A 17,653-nucleotide genomic window follows, 5' to 3' on the forward strand; every position below is an offset into this window, starting at 1 on the left:
CCTAGCATTGTACAAGGCCTAACATGCCACCGCTATTGATAGGACATTTTTTTTATCGAAATAAGGTCATCTATTCAAGTAAGCCACACTGGCTGGCTCGTGGGCTGGCGCCCGCCCATCAAGGGGAACTTGTACTGGTGACGGATTTCGAGTGCCCGTCAGTGTTGGCAGTCTAACAGATCATTAAAGATTGATTCTATCGTAGTCATGATTCATATATTTCCAATGCCAAGATTATTTTTCCTAAACTCTGTACAGGTATCTGGTAAAGAGCAAACACATGGAACATGTCACCATTTTCATTGATTAGTTGCACTAGGCTTTTTTTTTTACACAAAGTACTACTGTATTTTTGGCCCACTGCCTTGTTCGGGCGAGGAGGCAGGCTGGCTTTGGGCCACCCGCTTTCGGCCTGCCTGTTTTCCCCGATACGATAAACGGTTGGCGGCCTAGGGTTATCGTAATGACAACTGATCGTCGTCAAGCCGCCGCCGCCGCCGCGCCGCCTGAGGAGATGCCGGGGAGCTCGCCGTTCTTCGCCGCCTCCACCGGGAGCGTTGCCGGTCGACACGCCGCGCGCCGGTGGCTCGGAACCCCTCTGGTTTGTCGCGCGCCCTGAATCTCTCGCGTAGATTGCAATTGCAGACGGGAGCAGATGATCAGCTGCCTAATCTTCATTGACGATGACTGAGCTAATCGTAACAGTAAGCAATCGGTCTTTGTTTCCTTTAGGCAATCTCCGCGAGGGGGACAGGCCCACATTGCCGGCGCGGAGGAGCCCGTCGCTCTGGGCCTCGGGAGCGGCCTGCTCTGCTCTGCTCGTGCGACCGAGTGGACGGACCCTTAGTAGCTATAAAATGCCGGTGAATCCCCAACCCTAACCCTCCTTCCATTTCCGATCCTTCTTCCGGCGGCAGCAAGAAGCTTCTTTCAAGGTACGGAGCTGTCTTTTCTGCTCCCCCAATAGATCATATTCGGGGATCTTATAGCTAGACCTCACTCTCATTGTAAGGTAGGACTACATTGCATTGGAGTGGAATTGTTGCTCATCTCGTATGGTGTGTAACCACGAATATTATAGTTCTTCACCTTTTTTCCTTGCCGGTGAGAAGGGGCGGGGGAGGTTGGGGTTGCAGAGTGAGAAGGGGAAGCTAGTTGTTGAGCTTTTTCTGTAAATAAAAGGTACTAGCTGGTCGATCTGCTGTTAACTTCAGCTGTCGGGGAAATTAAAGTGAATCATCAACCGACAGTAGTTCTTGTTATCTAGTTTGGCATTTTCCTGTTGTAGCTTCCATACCAGTACACAATGTTGGTCAGTTTTAATTCACAAGTACATATTTACCTTATCTCTTCAGTGTACAGAACTGAGAAAACCGACAGCAAAACAAGAACTGCAGAAAAATTGCTAAAGCACTCAAGCTGCCTTCCTTTGGTGGGGTTGCCAAGCTAGGGGAAGTTGGGGATTTATGAAATGGGAAAGTAAAGTGTGAGTTAAGATTTAATTTCCCCTTATGAGGCGGCACGAATGAGGCCACCATAAGCCTCGCGCCCTCCAAAAGTGCTCCCTTTAGCTAGTCGCCCTCAACAAAACCACCCCTGTCGCTTGCCATCAATAACGGGCCTCCTTGGAAGTGGAAGGCCGGCCTGCACACGTTCTGATCGAGGCCCTATAAATAAGATGGAGTCCATCTATGCCGTGGCCGCCAACCCTAACTCTTCTTCTACTTACGATCAATCTCCCCTACCAGTAAGCGTCTTCGTTGACTCATGTTAGCAAGGAACGTAAGTACGGGGCAGTTTTTTCCTCTTGCCTACCTCTGCTACTAGTCTTGTTCATATTCGGCGATCTCTAGCTACACTGAATTGTTAGCCAGTGTACAGGTAGGGTGTATTATATTATTTATTTATGATCGATAAAATAGTGGATAGATGCAGCATGGAATAATTGTTCGTCATCTTACTTGCCAGAGATAGGAATACATCTAGAGAGCGGACGATCGAGGGAGTATATATCCTCCAATTAGATAGGAAATTCTTGTTAGTTAGATTATTTTTCACATACATAAACGGAATAAAAAGATTTCTCATCCAACTTCTGCGGCTAGTTTGAGTGTTTGACATCTTTTTTGTTGTAAATAAAAGTGGGGCGAGGTTAAGCATCTGCTCTAAATATTAGTTGTGGGATGGAAATTAAGGCTGCATGCATATTTAGTTTTTGGGATATTTATCAGGATGGATTTGAATTTTTTGTCAAATCCACATGTCATCCAAATATAGCCAGTCTGGGTACCCGCATGAATACTCTGATGTCTTCTCTATAGTTAGTCCTCTTGGCTGATTTGGCATTCACATGTCTTCCAGTAGAAAGTGTTATTAGTCTTACTAGCCAGTTAATTGGGAAGTGGATATTCACTTTATCTCTTCGATGTACTCCCTCCGTTCCTAAATACTTGTCTTTCTAGGCATTTCAACAAGTGACTACATACGGAGCAAAATGAGTGAATCTACATTCTAAAATATGTCTACATACATCCGTATATAGTAGTCATTTAAAATGTCTAAAAAGACAATTATTTAGGAACGGAGGGAGTAGTATACAGAGCTGAATGAAGCATGCATTATATTTTAAGATCACTCAAGACTTAACTTTGCATACAGTAACAAGGTAAGTATTAACGCAGTAGATTTCTACCATTTAATTAGAGTGGGTGGGTGGTGACGACATAGGGGAGACAGAGCTGGGGGTTATCTAACTGGGCGAAAGCATCGATCCGCTATTAACTTTAGCTGTCGGGGGGAGTTAAGGCTGGATTTTATTTTATTTTTGTTTAAGATCGATTGACTGCATCTGTAAAGTCAGTGTCTTGTTAGCTGATTTGGGATTCGCTGGTTCCATATGAGTAGAAAGTGTTAGTCAGTTAATTGGGAAGTACATAACCAATTTATCTCTTCAGTGTACAGAACTGAGTGAACCATGTACCGTATTTTAATGATCGGTCAAGAATGCTAGGCTTAGTATGACAGCTTGGTCTGTAGAAACAATGTATTTACGCAGTAGATTTCTGTTGTTTCTTCTAACTTTTTGAAATCATTGACGTTAAATAACACTGTATAAAACTTAATTGGTGATATTTGCTTTGCTCATTCAGAATGTACGTCTTGGTCAAGAGCCCGGACGGCAGGACCATCCGCCTGAGGGTCCACCCATCAGATACCGTGCATGCTGTGAAGGCAAAGATCCAGGAACAGTTCTCCCTCGTCTTCAATGGGGTGCAGCTAGATGACAATTCCTTACACTGGCCGATTACAACATTCAGCATGAATCCACCCTTGACCATCAGGATAAAATGAAGATCTTCGTGACCGAGACGGTGGCGGTCAGGACCATCACCATCGAGGTGAACAGGCTTGGCACCGTCAATGACTTAAAAGCCAAGATCCAGGAGCTTGAGGGCTTCCCAAAGGCTCAGCAGTGCCTTGTCTTTGCCAACAAGCGGCTGGACGATGGGAACCGCACCATGGCTGACCACAACATTGGGAATGAGTCCACCCTTCTGCTCGTCCTCCTCCCGTGTATTCCGAGAGGACACATGATGCAGATCTTTGTGATGACTCTACAAGGAAAGAGCATCAGCCTCAAGGTTGGGAGCTTGGATACAGTCGACAGTGTCAAGGTGAAGATGTACGAGATGAAGCACGGCCCATACCCGAAACAGCAGCGCTTCGTGTATGCTCACAGGAAGCTGGAGGGCAGAAGCACCCTCGCTGACTGCAACGTTCAATGGGGATCTGTCCTTCATTTGGTGACCTGCCATTTGGGTTGTTGAGATACATGGCCTGCCATCGTACAATGCGTTCTATTTTGCTGCAGTCTAAGTTCCAGTATTGGTGCGCTGTCAGTAAAACTACCATTATAGTGCGTTACAATATGTAATCTCGAATATTGTTCTTTCCAGCAGTGGTGTGATGAGTTATTAGGAAAACTTGGTATTATCATTTAGTAGTATGTTAATGTGTTGAGTACTCCTTTTATCTATAAATATATGAAGAACTACTATTATTGTCATGTTCGGTTAAACCTCTTTTGGAGAGGATTGGAGAGGTTTGAACAGAATTGACGTTGATTTTGACTTGTAGCGGATTTAATCCTCCCCAATCCACTTAAATCCCATTCAAACCCTTTGCAACCTCTTTTGGGTCTGGTCTGTCTTGGCATCAGGTGGATTGCAAAATACAGTGCTGATGCAATTTCACCAAAAATAGGCTCATTTGTTTCCTTTCCACATACCAAATGTTGCTAATGTTTGTGTTTATCCATGTTTTCATCTATATAAGTAAAATTAATGAGAATCGTAACACTGATTGAAATGATTTCCTATATACAAGATATTGTCACACACATCTTGTGAACCACACGAAGGTCACATCAAGCTCTAATTGGGACTGGAAAACAGAGTTGGGAGTCTTCAATATCTCTCGTAACAAAATATGAAGAAACAAATTCCAAGTGAAGAGAATATAATTTTTTGGTACTGAAGATAAGAAATCAGAAGAATAAAACTATTTGAGTAGTCAATAGTTTTTCTACGATAATGTACTTCCTTGTTTATGTATGACATAAATGTGGATGCATCTATGCATCATTATATTAGTTTCTCATACTCATTTCGACAAGGATTGGCAAAGGATAAGATGCATTTCCACCAGTAGCTAATATACTACAGCCGCTGTCAATGGCCGCATTGCAGTTCCTGCATTCCCACAACAAGAGTAGTTCCTCTTTGGCGCCCATTTCTTTATGGGGTTATATTTTTATATTTTTAGAAAAGGGGGATTATAGGGTCTTTTTTTTACTGAATGAGGGATTATATATAGTTGCTATGGTGCCCTATAAAAATGAAACTCCATCCATTATCCACAAGACCCCAACCCTATCTAACTTTTCTTCTTCTACTACCTCCGTGCAGAACGCCCACTGGTCTTCGCTTCCCCGGCCTATCTCTACTACCTTAAGTCTCATCCATACTTATATATTTGTGGTGTATCGGCACTTCGGCAGGTCATCTCTAGCTAGAGCGAAGTACTGTCCATCAGTTTCATGTTCGTAGGATTACATTGGGGTGAGATTTGTTGGTCGTCTCGCATGATCTATTATATCTTACAATTGGTTGGTTGGGTATACAGTATGTAATGAATTGTAATGATTCATCGTTTCACTTTTCTTGCGGAATAAACCCTTCACGAATTTAGAGAACCATTAGATGGAATTCTTGTTACCCATAAAAAAAGATGGGATTTTTGTTATATGTACTCACCACTATGTACTTAATCTAACATGTTAGACACTTTATCTTTAATAAATTTTTTGTTTATTTATTCGAGTATCTTAACGACCGAACGTGTGAAATCCTATTCTCCCCGGCGACTAATACTCATGCCGTTCGATTTGCCGCAAGCACGCGGGGTGATGATCGAACTGGTGATTGGTTTGGCAGCAGCAGTAGCATTGTGACCATAACAGAAATTGAGTATGTTGCAAAAATATCCAAACAAAAGAAAGATGCCATGATTTAGTTGCCAAGCTTTAGATAGCTAATTATAAAAAGTTGCCACGTGACCAATACTAAATTTCTAAACTTTGCCACGATTGTACGAAAATAAGCAATGTAAATTTGCCATGAGAGTAGATGTGCAATCTCGCCTCCCCATTGCGGCCGTCGAATATTAGAGGGATCAGCAGCAATGCTGACAGATCAACGCAGGTAGGGGCGTGTGGGAGGGGAATGGGGGAAGCTAGTGGGGAGCGTTGTTCGAAATGGGAAGCCTCGCCACTCTCAGGGGAGACAAAAGAGCGCAGGAGCGTTCGCGTGGAACAAATAACGCAAACGGTTTTGCCCTGCACATTGTCGCGCTATCCAACTTCAAGATTCACGTGACCAACAAATGACTGACTTTACGTCACGGTAGAAACAATCCTGGGAGATGCCAAGTCTGTAGATTTCCTTAATTTTAGCTTTGAACATTTGTAACATTAGGGATTTTGGCCAAGATAGCCGTCATCGACGGCTCATTGATTACATCCACAATGAGTCCAGTGACATTGTTGCAACCTAAGAAACCATGCGCCAAGAATTCATCCTTGAGGATCTTTAGGGCCTTATCCGACGCCTCTTTGCATGTCATTGGCTGCCGTACAGAGGCTCCGTAGGTCATTCGGGAGGCATCCTTCTAGGCGTGAAGGCTGGCTCCTTTCAGGTGGGTAGTTTGGACTGGAGCGATTCCTTTGTGTGAATGGAGATCCTTCAACCCAACAACAACTTTAAGTGGGAAGTGATCATCGTATTGATCGGTTGATCATACTTGATCGGATGCCTTGTTGGTTGAGGTCTATAATAAGGTCTATAGGGCTCAACTCTAAGTGTTGATTGGAGGGGATTTCAATCTAATCTGGCACCCCAGTGACAAGAGCAATTCCCTAGCGCTGCGTTTGGATGTTCCCATTGGAGGCTTGGAATCTGAGTTGGTATTGTAATCTTTCAATTCATGTGTTTGGTTGCACAACTAATAGGCAGGCTGTAATGAAACGAAAACGCTGGCTGAATTACATCCCACGTGAAGTGCCTGCCCACGATACGGAGCCCTCCCGCCCCAGACCGCGCTGAAATCGCCGCTCGCATACCTCTTCGAGCGACCAGAAAAAAGAAGGGGATAGGACTAGGAGAGGCTGACCGCGACGACCTAGCAGAGTCCGGTGGCGGCGCAGGTGCCTTCCTCCCCTCTTCCTCAGCTCCTGCTCACCGTCCCCTTGAGCCACTCCCCGCCATGGAGTCCGACAGCGGCACAGGTGCCTTCCTCCCTGCCCGGCCCCGCCCTCCTCCCCGGCTACCGTGCCCCGCCATCCTTAGCCACGCCTGGCCGTCCTCCATGCCCGCCGTCCCCCGCCCCTCTCTAGTCGATTGGCCCTCGTGCTCGCCGGCGTGGAGGTCCTCTGCTCTAGATCTCGCGGCCGTCGGAGTTCCCCATACATGAGGGGCTGCGCCTGCACGAGCTTGGACCATCACGCTCGCCGGCGTCGCTCCATCCCGATCGCGGATGGTCGGCTGACCGTCGGGGACGACTGCGTCCTGTGCTCCTAACTACTGCTCGGCCGGCTCCGTTCAGGGCGCAGCTCATGCAAACCGTCAATTCCATTGTATGGCATCCAAACATAACATTGGTATTGCTAGCTTGTCTAATTCCAACCTGCAATATTTTGTACATCCAAACATCTGTATTGGTATTGGAGCCCATTGCAATACAAAGGTTGATTTGATATTGGATCCAATGCAATTCAGCGGCTCTCAATAGAGACATCCAAACGCAGAGTAGGATGAATTGCTTTAATGACTACATCGCGGACTAGATAGGGTGGGAGCTCAGTTCTCTTGGACTAGTCGCCATGCCACCCCCACCTAATGTGTCATGGACCTGGCTTTAATGTTCACGGATTGGGAACTCCAGATCCTATTAGCTAGCCTTGGGGCCATCACGCCCGTGGGTTCTGACCATGCTTATCTCCTCCTTTCATCAGGGGAAGATCATGTATTATTCCTACCTAGGTTTTGCTTTGATGCATTCTGGATCAACCAAGTTGGTTTCTGACGCGGTTTGGGCTTGCTCAGAAGAGGCCCTCGGCTCTCCCTGTAGGCGTTTTGGCAATCGCTTCGTGGCACCGCTGTGCCAAGTATGTTCGGCAGTTCATGAAAGGCTTCGGTGCCAATATTGGACGCAACATCCCGTAAAAAGGCATTGTTTTAGCCATCATCCATGCCTTTGATATTGTGGCTGATGGGGTGGAGTTTGAACCTGCTGAGTGGATGCTCCTATATGCCCTTGAAGATGATCTCGTGGGTACCTTTCACAACAATGAGATTTATTGGCGCCAAAGTGGGAGTTAGAATTGGGTGCTCAAGGGCGATGCGAATATCGCTTGTTTCCATGCTATTGCTAATGGATGTAGGCAGTGGTGCATGATTCCTTGCCTTTAGGAGGGGGACGCCTTATTCTGAACAAGGTGGAGATACGGGCCCATGTGGATGGGTTCTACAATGATCATTTTTTGGAGCATGCCTGCAGTGGGGTTGCTCTAGCTCCCCATATTGGCATGTGGGAAACGAAGCCTTCATGGCTCCCTTTGGGGTGGCGGAAGTGGCGTAGGTCGTCAAGTCTATGAATCTCGACTCTGCTCCTGGCCCGGACGACCTTCATTTACTGTTCTCCCAGACTTTCTAGGATTCCATTAAAGGGGTATTGATGGCATGTTGTACCAGTTTTATGTGTGGGGGTACTTTTTTGAGGAATCTCGCCAAGCTTTATTGATTCAAAGGAATGTTCATCGGTATTTTGGGGGGTTTAAGGGTATATATGTTGGACTAGAAACCTGATATATTCTCCACAATGAGAATGGGTTTCGGTCGAGCACTGTCGGTCCATTGTTGCCTTGTGCCTATCGGGCCACTGGCTTGGCAGGCTAACGTGGCTTGGGCCTGCCTGTTTCCCCCGATATGATCATAAAGCATAGGCGGCCTAGGGTTATCCCTAATGCCAAATAGCCGCCGCGCCGCCGGGGAGCGGGGGGCGAACCCCTCCTCCTCCGATGAGGAACCACCGGAGCGCGCCGTCGTTCGCCGCCGCAACCGGGAGCGTCGCCGCGCCGCTGCAGGGCTGGGCTCTGGGGGTGCTGCCGCGCCACGCGATGTCGCATGTTCTTCTGATCCTTCTCAGCGGAGCAAAGTGCTGATTGGCATAGCATAGTTGCCAACGAGCGCAGATGAATCAGCAGCGTAATCTTGACTTTGACAGAGCTAATCCTGACAGTAATCAATCGGCTTTGTTCCCTGTAGGCAAAATCTCCGCGAGGGGGCTCGGTAGAAAGATAGGCCCACTAACTCTGGGCCTCGGGAGCGGCCTGCTCTGCTCGTGCCGGACCCTAGCTATAAAATGCCGTCGAATCCCCAACCCTAGCCCTCTTTCCATTTCCGATCGTTCTTCCGGCCGGCGGCAGCAAGAACGCCCACTGCCACTGGTCGAACCTAGCGAGAAGCTTCTTTCAAGGTACGGGCCTGTTTCTCTGCTAGAGCTCACTCTCATTGGAGTGGAATCCTTGCTCGTATGTAGCCACAAATATGTTATTATTCTTCACCGTGTTTCTTGCGGGTGAGAACTGAGAAGGGGGTTGAGGTTGGGGGCAGAATGGGTGCCGGCCACACAGGGGAGACAGAGCTGGGGATGCGCATCGATCTTAGACAGAGCTGGGGATACACAAAAACAGAATATGGCTAAGACAGAGCTGGGGTTGGCGTTTTTGTGTAAATAAAAGCTAGCATCGATCTTGGCCATATTCCGTGTTTTTTGGTTACAAGTTCGATTGACTGCATGTGTAAAGTCAGTGTTGGTCAGTTCCATTTCCATACCAGTAGAAAGTGTTGGTCAGTTCATTGAGAAGTACATATTTACTTCAGGCCTTCATTTTATCTCTTCAGTCTACTAAGCAGAGTGAACCGTGTACTGTATTTTAATGATCCTGTCAAAAATGCAAAGGATTAGTTTGACACCTTGTTCTGTAGAAGCAAGATATTTACATAGTAGATTTCTCTTGTTTCTTCTGACTTGTTGGAATCATTGACGTTAAATAACAGTGTATAGAGCTTAATTGGTTGTGTTTGCTTTGCTCATTCAGAATGGATGTCCTCATCAAGAACCCCACCGGCAGCACGATCCCCCTGAGGGTCTACCCATCGGACACCGTGCGTGATGTCAAGGCAAAGATGATCCAGGAACAGTACTCCCTCTTCTTTGGCGGGGTGCAGCTAGATGACAGCCTTACACTGGCCGATTACGACATCCAGCATGAATCCACGATTGACCTCCACGAGAAGATGAAGATTAAGATCAACGTGATAGAGAAGGTGGCGGGCAGGACCATTACCGTCGAGGTCAACAACCTAGACACTGTCGATGACTTGAAAGCCAAGATCCAGGACCTTGAGGGTTTCCTGAAGGCTCAGCAGTGCCTCGTCTTTGCCAGCGAGCAGCTGGAAAAGACCGCACCATGGCTGGCCTCAACATTGGGAATGAGTCCACCGTTCTCCTTGTCCTCCTCCCGTGTATTCCGAGGGGAGACATGATTCAGATCTTTGTGAGGACGCTGGATGCAAATACCATCACTCTTTGGGTTGGTAGCTTGGACACCGTCGACAGTGTCAAGGTGAAGATCTACGAGATGAAGTACGCCCCTTGCCCCAGACAGCAGCGCCTCATCTTTCAAGGCAAGCAGCTGGAGGACGGCCGCACATTGGCGGACTACGGCATTCACAGGGAGTCTACCCTTCATTTGATTGTCCGCCGTTCGTTTTTTGTTGAGACGATTTGCCTGAAGAGCCATTGAACAACGAGTTTTATTTTGCTGCAGTCTAACAGTAGTGCTGTGTTATTTGTAGTACCACTAGTATTGCTCCACTCTGTTACCAGTAAAACTACCATTCTAGTAGGTTAATGTGTTGAGTAGTTCTTGTTATCTCTAAGAAAAAACTCTACTTCTACTATGAAGAGTCCCTGGGTCTATCTTGGCATCAGTAAGTTGATTGAGAAAAATACAGTTCACATGCAGTTGCCGACAGTAGACTCCTTTATTTCCTTTGCACAAACCCAGTGTGGTTAATTTCTGTGTTTATACATGTTTTCATCAATATAGTTCAAGTAATGAGAATCCTAACACCGTGATTGCAATGTATTTAGATATAGTATTATTATCACATCTGTAGATGATAGAAAATCACAGTTGGAACCAAGTGATCTTGTCTATATCTCTCGTAACAAAATGTGAAGAAAACATGTTCCAAGTGAGAAGCTATATTTTGTTTCTACTAAAGATTAAGAAATCAGAAGAATAAAACAATTTGAGTAGTAAATAGTTTTTCTACGATGATGTACTTCCTTGTTTACGTGTAACACAAATGCGGATGCAAAATTCAAAAAAGAAATGCGGATGCATCCGTAGGTGGGTTTCTCATACTTATTTCGACAAGGATTAACAAGAGATAAGTTGCGTTTCCACCAGCGGCTCCTGCATTCCCCCAAGAAGAGTTGTAGCTCCTTTTGACGTCCATTTTTGAGGGGGCTACATTATTATTATTTTAGAAAAGGAGCATTATAGTTTCCTTTTGAACTGAAAAGGGGGATTATTGCTAGTATAGTGTCGGCAGCTGGCTGTCCTCACTAGGAGCAACTCCAGTAGAGTCGCCGTCGCCTGGATTGCAGTAATAACAACTAGTTTTGTGACACAGGCTTGAAAAACATGTCTAGTAGAGTCGCTATTACCGCGGGCCTTCAGATTGGATCTTCAGTAAAAACAAATAAATCAGAAAGCACATATGAAGAAGAATGGTGACAACAAGGGTGATGAAGATTGCTCCAAAAGTGGATTTCCCCTCCAGTAGAGCACCAGAACAGGCCTTTGGATTACCGCTTGAAATAAGCGGGTAGCTACATCAGAAAACAAAAACAGGCCTTCGGATTGTTTCTTGGTGCAATAGAGAGGTGAGGCGGCAAAAAAAATCCCTCGATATGAAATTAGAGGTTTCGGAGCAATATTTAAGGTGTAGCCATCGAGAGATTGTAGAACGGAGCATTGGGGGGGGGGGGGGGGGGGGACACGTTCACCCCCCTCGCCGCACTGCCTGGCGGCGTGGGGACCATAGGGCTCGCCCGAGATGGGGCCAAGGCCTTCCGAAAGCTTCTCAATGCAAATCTTTTTCTGGATTTTTTCTAAGCCTCAGATTGATTTTTCTAAAAAGTCCAAAAACAGCAGAAAAACATAAAACTGTCTCTGGGCACTGAGTTAATAGCTTACTCCAGAACAATAATAAAATTAATATAAAACATGCGCAAAAATGTTATAACAATAACATGGACCAAACAAAAATTATAGATACGTTTGAGACGTATCAACATCCCAAGCTTAATCACTGCTAGACCTTGAGTAGGTAGATGATAAAACAAACATTTTATTATTATTAATGCAACCCAACATGAATTTGATCAAATGATGCAATACATGTTGAATTCAAAGTAAAATGATTCAAGAAAATTGTCTATAGTTAACACTGAAAAAATAATATAAAACACACAAGTAAACAAATCTATTGTCTTTCATGAATCGATGCGTCGGAGATATGTTCTCGTATCAAGGGTAAGAAAGATGTCAATATTATGTCAAGAATCTAGCATTGCTCCATCTTTCATGGCAAAAATCAATCTTATCATGAACTAACCATGAGTATAACCGAATTCTAATGATATGCTTTTCTCTCGTCAACTATTCAACATCCACACAATGTTTGAGCTTGAGTCTTGACTTTAGCACTTAAATGACAAAAGAGAACAATGATGGAAAATCAAGAGAAGATAAAAAAGAAGAAAGTCTCACATCGACATGGTTGATCATTAGGCAACAGAGAGGCCTTATAATCGATGTGAATGCTAAGAATTGCCATGCAACAGATGCACTAGAGCCATGGAATGTACTAAAGCTCTCCAATAGACTAGTGGGGTGTGCTTCCAACTTGCTTACTAATGAACACCTGGAGCATTTTGAGAAAGCTCGTTATTGAAATATATAAGGCAAGTTCTATAATGTAAAGGTCCCACTAGTGTATACACATAAAATACATGGAAACTATCTCTGAAATGCCTGGTGCCACTTTGAAGCACAAGCGTATACAAAAAGGATAGTAGTAACCCCTCATATCTCTCTCTTTTGTCTCATTTTTTCTCACTCTTAGGGGAGACACTCTAGAAATTATAAACATCACACTTTTATTTAATCATAACTCAAACTCATTAGCATGATGAACTCAAATGAATACCTCTGACACTGTATTAGGATGTACAATGATGTAGTGTAACATATATGAAATGAAGATAGTGGTTAAGCAGCTTATGCCACATCAATATTGTGTCAGCTCTATATGACTATGAAAGCAAAATGACACTGAAAGAACACATCTAGTCATGTAATCAAATGGTCGATGTTGCGTGACAATATTTCTCAGAATTACTACAAAATGTCATAATAGGTAGGTGGCTCTTTTGAGGAAGATAGGTGTTTTATGTGTATGAAGGTGGGTGTTTTATGTGTATGACAACAAGCGTAATCATCGCGCCCCTAAGAGGGCAGTTTGGTGTTACAAGTTTGTTACGCATCCTCGATCAAAGCCACATGATTAGCTCATTTGTGACCACTTTTTACTCGGACATCATCATTATACTTCAGGCATTCCCAAATTAAGTTGTTTAATGAAGAAAATGTTGGAAATATGCCCTAGAGGCAATAATAAAAGCATTATTATTATATTTCTTTGTTCATGATAATTGTCTTTATTCATGCTATAATTGTATTATCCGGAAATCGTAATACATGTGTGAATAACAGACACCAACATGTCCCTAGTAAGCCTCTAGTTGACTAGCTCGTTGATCAATAGATAGTCATGGTTTCCTGGCTATGGACATTGGATGTCATTGATAACGGGATCACATCATTAGGAGAATGATGTGATGGACAAGACCCAATCCTAAGCATAGCGCAAGATCGTGTAGTTCGTTTGCTAGAGCTTTTCCAATGTCAAGTATCTTTTCCTTTGACCATTAGATCGTGTAACTCCTGGATACCGTAGGATTGCTTTGGGTGTACCAAACGTCACAACGTAATTGGGTGACTATAAAGGTGCACTACAGGTATCTCCGAAAGTGTCTGTTGGGTTGACACAGATCGAGACTGGGATTTGTCACTTCGTATGACGGAGAGGTATCACTGGGCCCACTCGGTAATGCATCATCATAATGAGCTCAGAGTGACCAAGTGTCTGGTCACGGGATCATGCATTATGGTACGAGTAAAGTGACTTTCCGGTAACGAGATTGAACGAGGTATTGGGATACCGACGATCGAATCTCGGACAAGTAACATACCGATTGACAAAGGGAATTGCATACGGGGTTGCTGTTGGAAATATGCCCTAGAGGCAATAATAAATTAGTTATTATTATATTTCCTTGTTCATGATAATCGTTTATTATCCATGCTAAAATTGTATTGATGGGAAACTCAGATACATGTGTGGATACATAGACAACACCATGTCCCTAGTAAGCCTCTAGTTGACTAGCTCGTTGATCAATAGATGGTCACGGTTTCCTGACCATGAACATTGGATGTCGTTGATAACGGGATCACATCATTAGGAGAATGATGTGATGGACAAGACCCAATCCTAAGCCTAGCACAAGATCATATAGTTCGTATGCTAAAGCTTTTCTAATGTCAAGTATCATTTCCTTAGACCATGAGATTGTGCAACTCCCGGATACCGTAGGAATGCTTTGGGTGTACCAAACGTCACAACGTAACTGGGTGGCTATAAAGGTACACTACGGGTATCTCCGAAAGTGTCTGTTGGGTTGGCACGAATCGAGACTGGGATTTGTCACTCCGTGTGACGGAGAGGTATCTCTGGGCCCACTCGGTAGGACATCATCATAATGTGCACAATGTGATCAAGGAGTTAATCATGGGATGATGTGTTACGGAACGAGTAAAGGAGACTTGCCGGTAACGAGATTGAACAAGGTATCGAGATACCGACGATCGAATCTCGGGCAAGTATCGTACCGCTAGACAAAGGGAATTGTATACGGGATTGATTAAGTCCTTGACATCGTGGTTCATCCGATGAGATCATCGTGGAACATGTGGGAGCCAACATGGGTATCCAGATCCCGCTGTTGGTTATTGACCTGAGAGTCATCTCGGTCATGTCTGCATGTCTCCCGAACCCGTAGGGTCTACACACTTAAGGTTCGGTGACGCTAGGGTTATAGAGATATTAGTATGCGGTAACCCGAAAGTTGTTTGGAGTCCCGGATGAGATCCCGGACGTCACGAGGAGTTCCGGAATGGTCCGGAGGTAAAGAATTATATATAGGAAGTGCTATTTCGGCCATCGGGACAAGTTTCGGGGTCACCGGTATTGTACCGGGACCACCGGAAGGGTCCCGGGGGTCCACCGGGTGGGGCCACCTGCCCCGGGGGGCCACATGGGCTGTAGGGGGTGTGCCTTGGCCTATATGGGCCAAGGGCACCAGCCCCAAGAGGCCCATGCGCCAAGAGAGAGAAAAAAGGGGAGAGTCCTAAAGGGGAAGGCACCTCCGAGGTGCCTTGGGGAGGATGGACTCCTCCCCCCTTGGCCGCACCCTTCCTTGGAGGAAGGGGCAAGGGCTGCGCCTCCCCCCTCTCCCTTGGCCCTATATATAGTGGGGAAAAGGAGGACCAAACAAAATCTAAGGCCTGGCGCCTCCCTCTCCCTCCCGTGACACATCTTCCTCCTCCCGCAGCGCTTAGCGAAGCCCTGTTGGAATCCCGCTACTTCCACCACGCCGTCGTGCTGCTGGATCTCCATCAACCTCTCCCTCCTCCTTGCTGGATCAAGGCATGGGAGACGTCTCCGTTCCGTACGTGTGTTGAACGCGGAGGTGCCGTCCGTTCGGCGCTAGGATCATCGGTGATTTGGATCACGACGAGTACGACTCCATCAACCTCGTTCTCTTGAACGCTTCCGCGCGCGATCTACAAGGGTATGTAGATCCACTCCTCCCTCGTTGCTAGATGACTCCATAGATTGATCTTGGTGACACGTAGGAAAATTTTGAATTTATGCTACGTTCCCCAACAGTGGCATCATGAGCTAGGTTTATGCGTAGTTTCTATGCACGAGTAGAACACAAAGTAGTTGTGGGCGTTGATTTTGTTCAATATGCTTGCCGTTACTAGTCCAATCTTGTTTCGACGGTATTGTGGGATGAAGCGGCCCGGACCAACCTTACACGTACTCTTACGTGAGACTGGTTCCACCGACTGACATGCACTAATTGCATAAAGGTGGCTAGCGGGTGTCTGTCTCTCCCACTTTAGTCGGATCGGATTCGATGAAAAGGGTCCTTATGAAGGGTAAATAGCAATTGGCATATCACGTTGTGGTTTTTGCGTAGGTAAGAAACATTCTTGCTGGAAACCCATAGCAGCCACGTAAAACATGCAAACAACAATTAGAGGACGTCTAACTTGTTTTTGCAGGGTATGCTATGTGATGTGATATGGCCAAAAGGATGTGATGAATGATATATGTGATGTATGAGATTGATCATGTTCTTGTAATAGGAATCACGACTTGCATGTCGATGAGTATGACAACCGGCAGGAGCCATAGGAGTTGTCTTAATTTATTTATGACCTGCGTGTCAACATAAACGTCATGTAATTACTTTACTTTATTGCTAACCGTTAGCTGTAGTAGTAGAAGTAATAGATGACGTGACAACTTCATGGAGACATGATGATGGAGATCATGATGATGGAGATCATGATGATGGAGATCATGGTGTCATGCCAGTGACGATGATGATCATGGAGCCCCGAAGATGGAGATCAAAAGGAGCAATATGATATTGGCCATATCATGTCACTATTTGATTGCATGTGGTGTTTATCATGTTTATACATCTTATTTGCTTAGAACGACGGTAGTAAATAAGATGATCCCTCGTTAAAATTTCAAGAAAGTGTTCCCCCTAACTGTGCACCGTTGAGACAGTTCGTGTTTCTAAGCACCACGTGATGATCGGGTGTGATAGATTCCAACGTTCACATACAACGGGTGTAAGACAGATTTACACATGCAAACACTTAGGTTGACTTGATGAGCCTAGCATGTACAGACATGGCCTCGGAACACAGAAGACCGAAAGGTCGAGCATGAGTCGTATAGAAGATACGATCAACATGAAGATGTTCACCGATGTTGACTAGTTCGTCTCACGTGATGATCGTACACGGCCTAGTTGACTCGGATCATGTAATCACTTAGATGACTAGAGGGATGTCTGAGTGGGAGTTCATAAGATGAACTTAATTATCCTGAACATAGTCAAAAAGTCTTCACAAATTATGTCGTAGCTCGCGTTTCAGTTCTACTGTTTAGATATGTTCCTAGAGAAAATTTAGTTGAAAGTTGATAGTAGCAATTATGCGGACTAGGTCCGTAAACTGAGGATTGTCCTCATTGCTTCTTAAAAGGCTTATGTCCTTAATGCACCGCTCAGTGTGCTGAACCTCGAACGTTGTCTGTGGATGTTGCGAACATCTGACATACACATTTTGATAACTACGTGATAGTTCAGTTAAACGGTTTAGAGTTGAGGCACCGAAGACGGTTTTTGAAACGTCGCGAAACATATGAGATGTTTCGAGGGCTGAAATTGGGATTTCAGGCACGTGCCCACGTCAAGAGGTATAAGACCTCCGACGATTTTCTCAGCCTGCAAACTAAGGAGAAAAGCTCAATTGTTGAGCTTGTGCTCGGATTATCTAAGTACAACAATCATTTGAATCAAGTGGGAGTTGATCTTCCAGATAAGATAGTGATGTTTCTCCGAAGTCATTACCACCAAGCTGCTAGAGCTTCGTGTTGAACTATAATATATCGGGGACATGTATGATGATCCTTGAGATGTTCGTGATGTTTGACACCACAAAAGTAGAAATCAAGAAGGAGCATCA

General features: G+C 45.1%; 2 pseudogenes across 2 annotated transcripts; both read left to right on the forward strand.

Moving 5' to 3' along the window:
- The first annotated feature begins 446 nt into the window (after positions 1-446).
- LOC125546177 (polyubiquitin 11-like) lies at positions 447-4,021 on the forward strand (annotated as a pseudogene). Its single transcript, XR_015599103.1, has 3 exons — positions 447-601; positions 733-935; positions 3,150-4,021. The product of XR_015599103.1 is annotated as a polyubiquitin 11-like (transcript).
- A 4,469-nt stretch (positions 4,022-8,490) lies between these two features.
- LOC147982073 (polyubiquitin 11-like) lies at positions 8,491-10,657 on the forward strand (annotated as a pseudogene). The gene is made up of 2 exons (XR_015599101.1): positions 8,491-9,093; positions 9,719-10,657. The product of XR_015599101.1 is annotated as a polyubiquitin 11-like (transcript).
- The last annotated feature ends 6,996 nt before the right edge of the window (positions 10,658-17,653 follow it).

This window comes from Triticum urartu, chromosome 3A (genome assembly GCF_056163025.1).
Source record: "Triticum urartu cultivar PI428250 chromosome 3A, HENAU_Tu73, whole genome shotgun sequence".
Taxonomy (NCBI): Eukaryota; Viridiplantae; Streptophyta; class Magnoliopsida; order Poales; family Poaceae; genus Triticum; species Triticum urartu.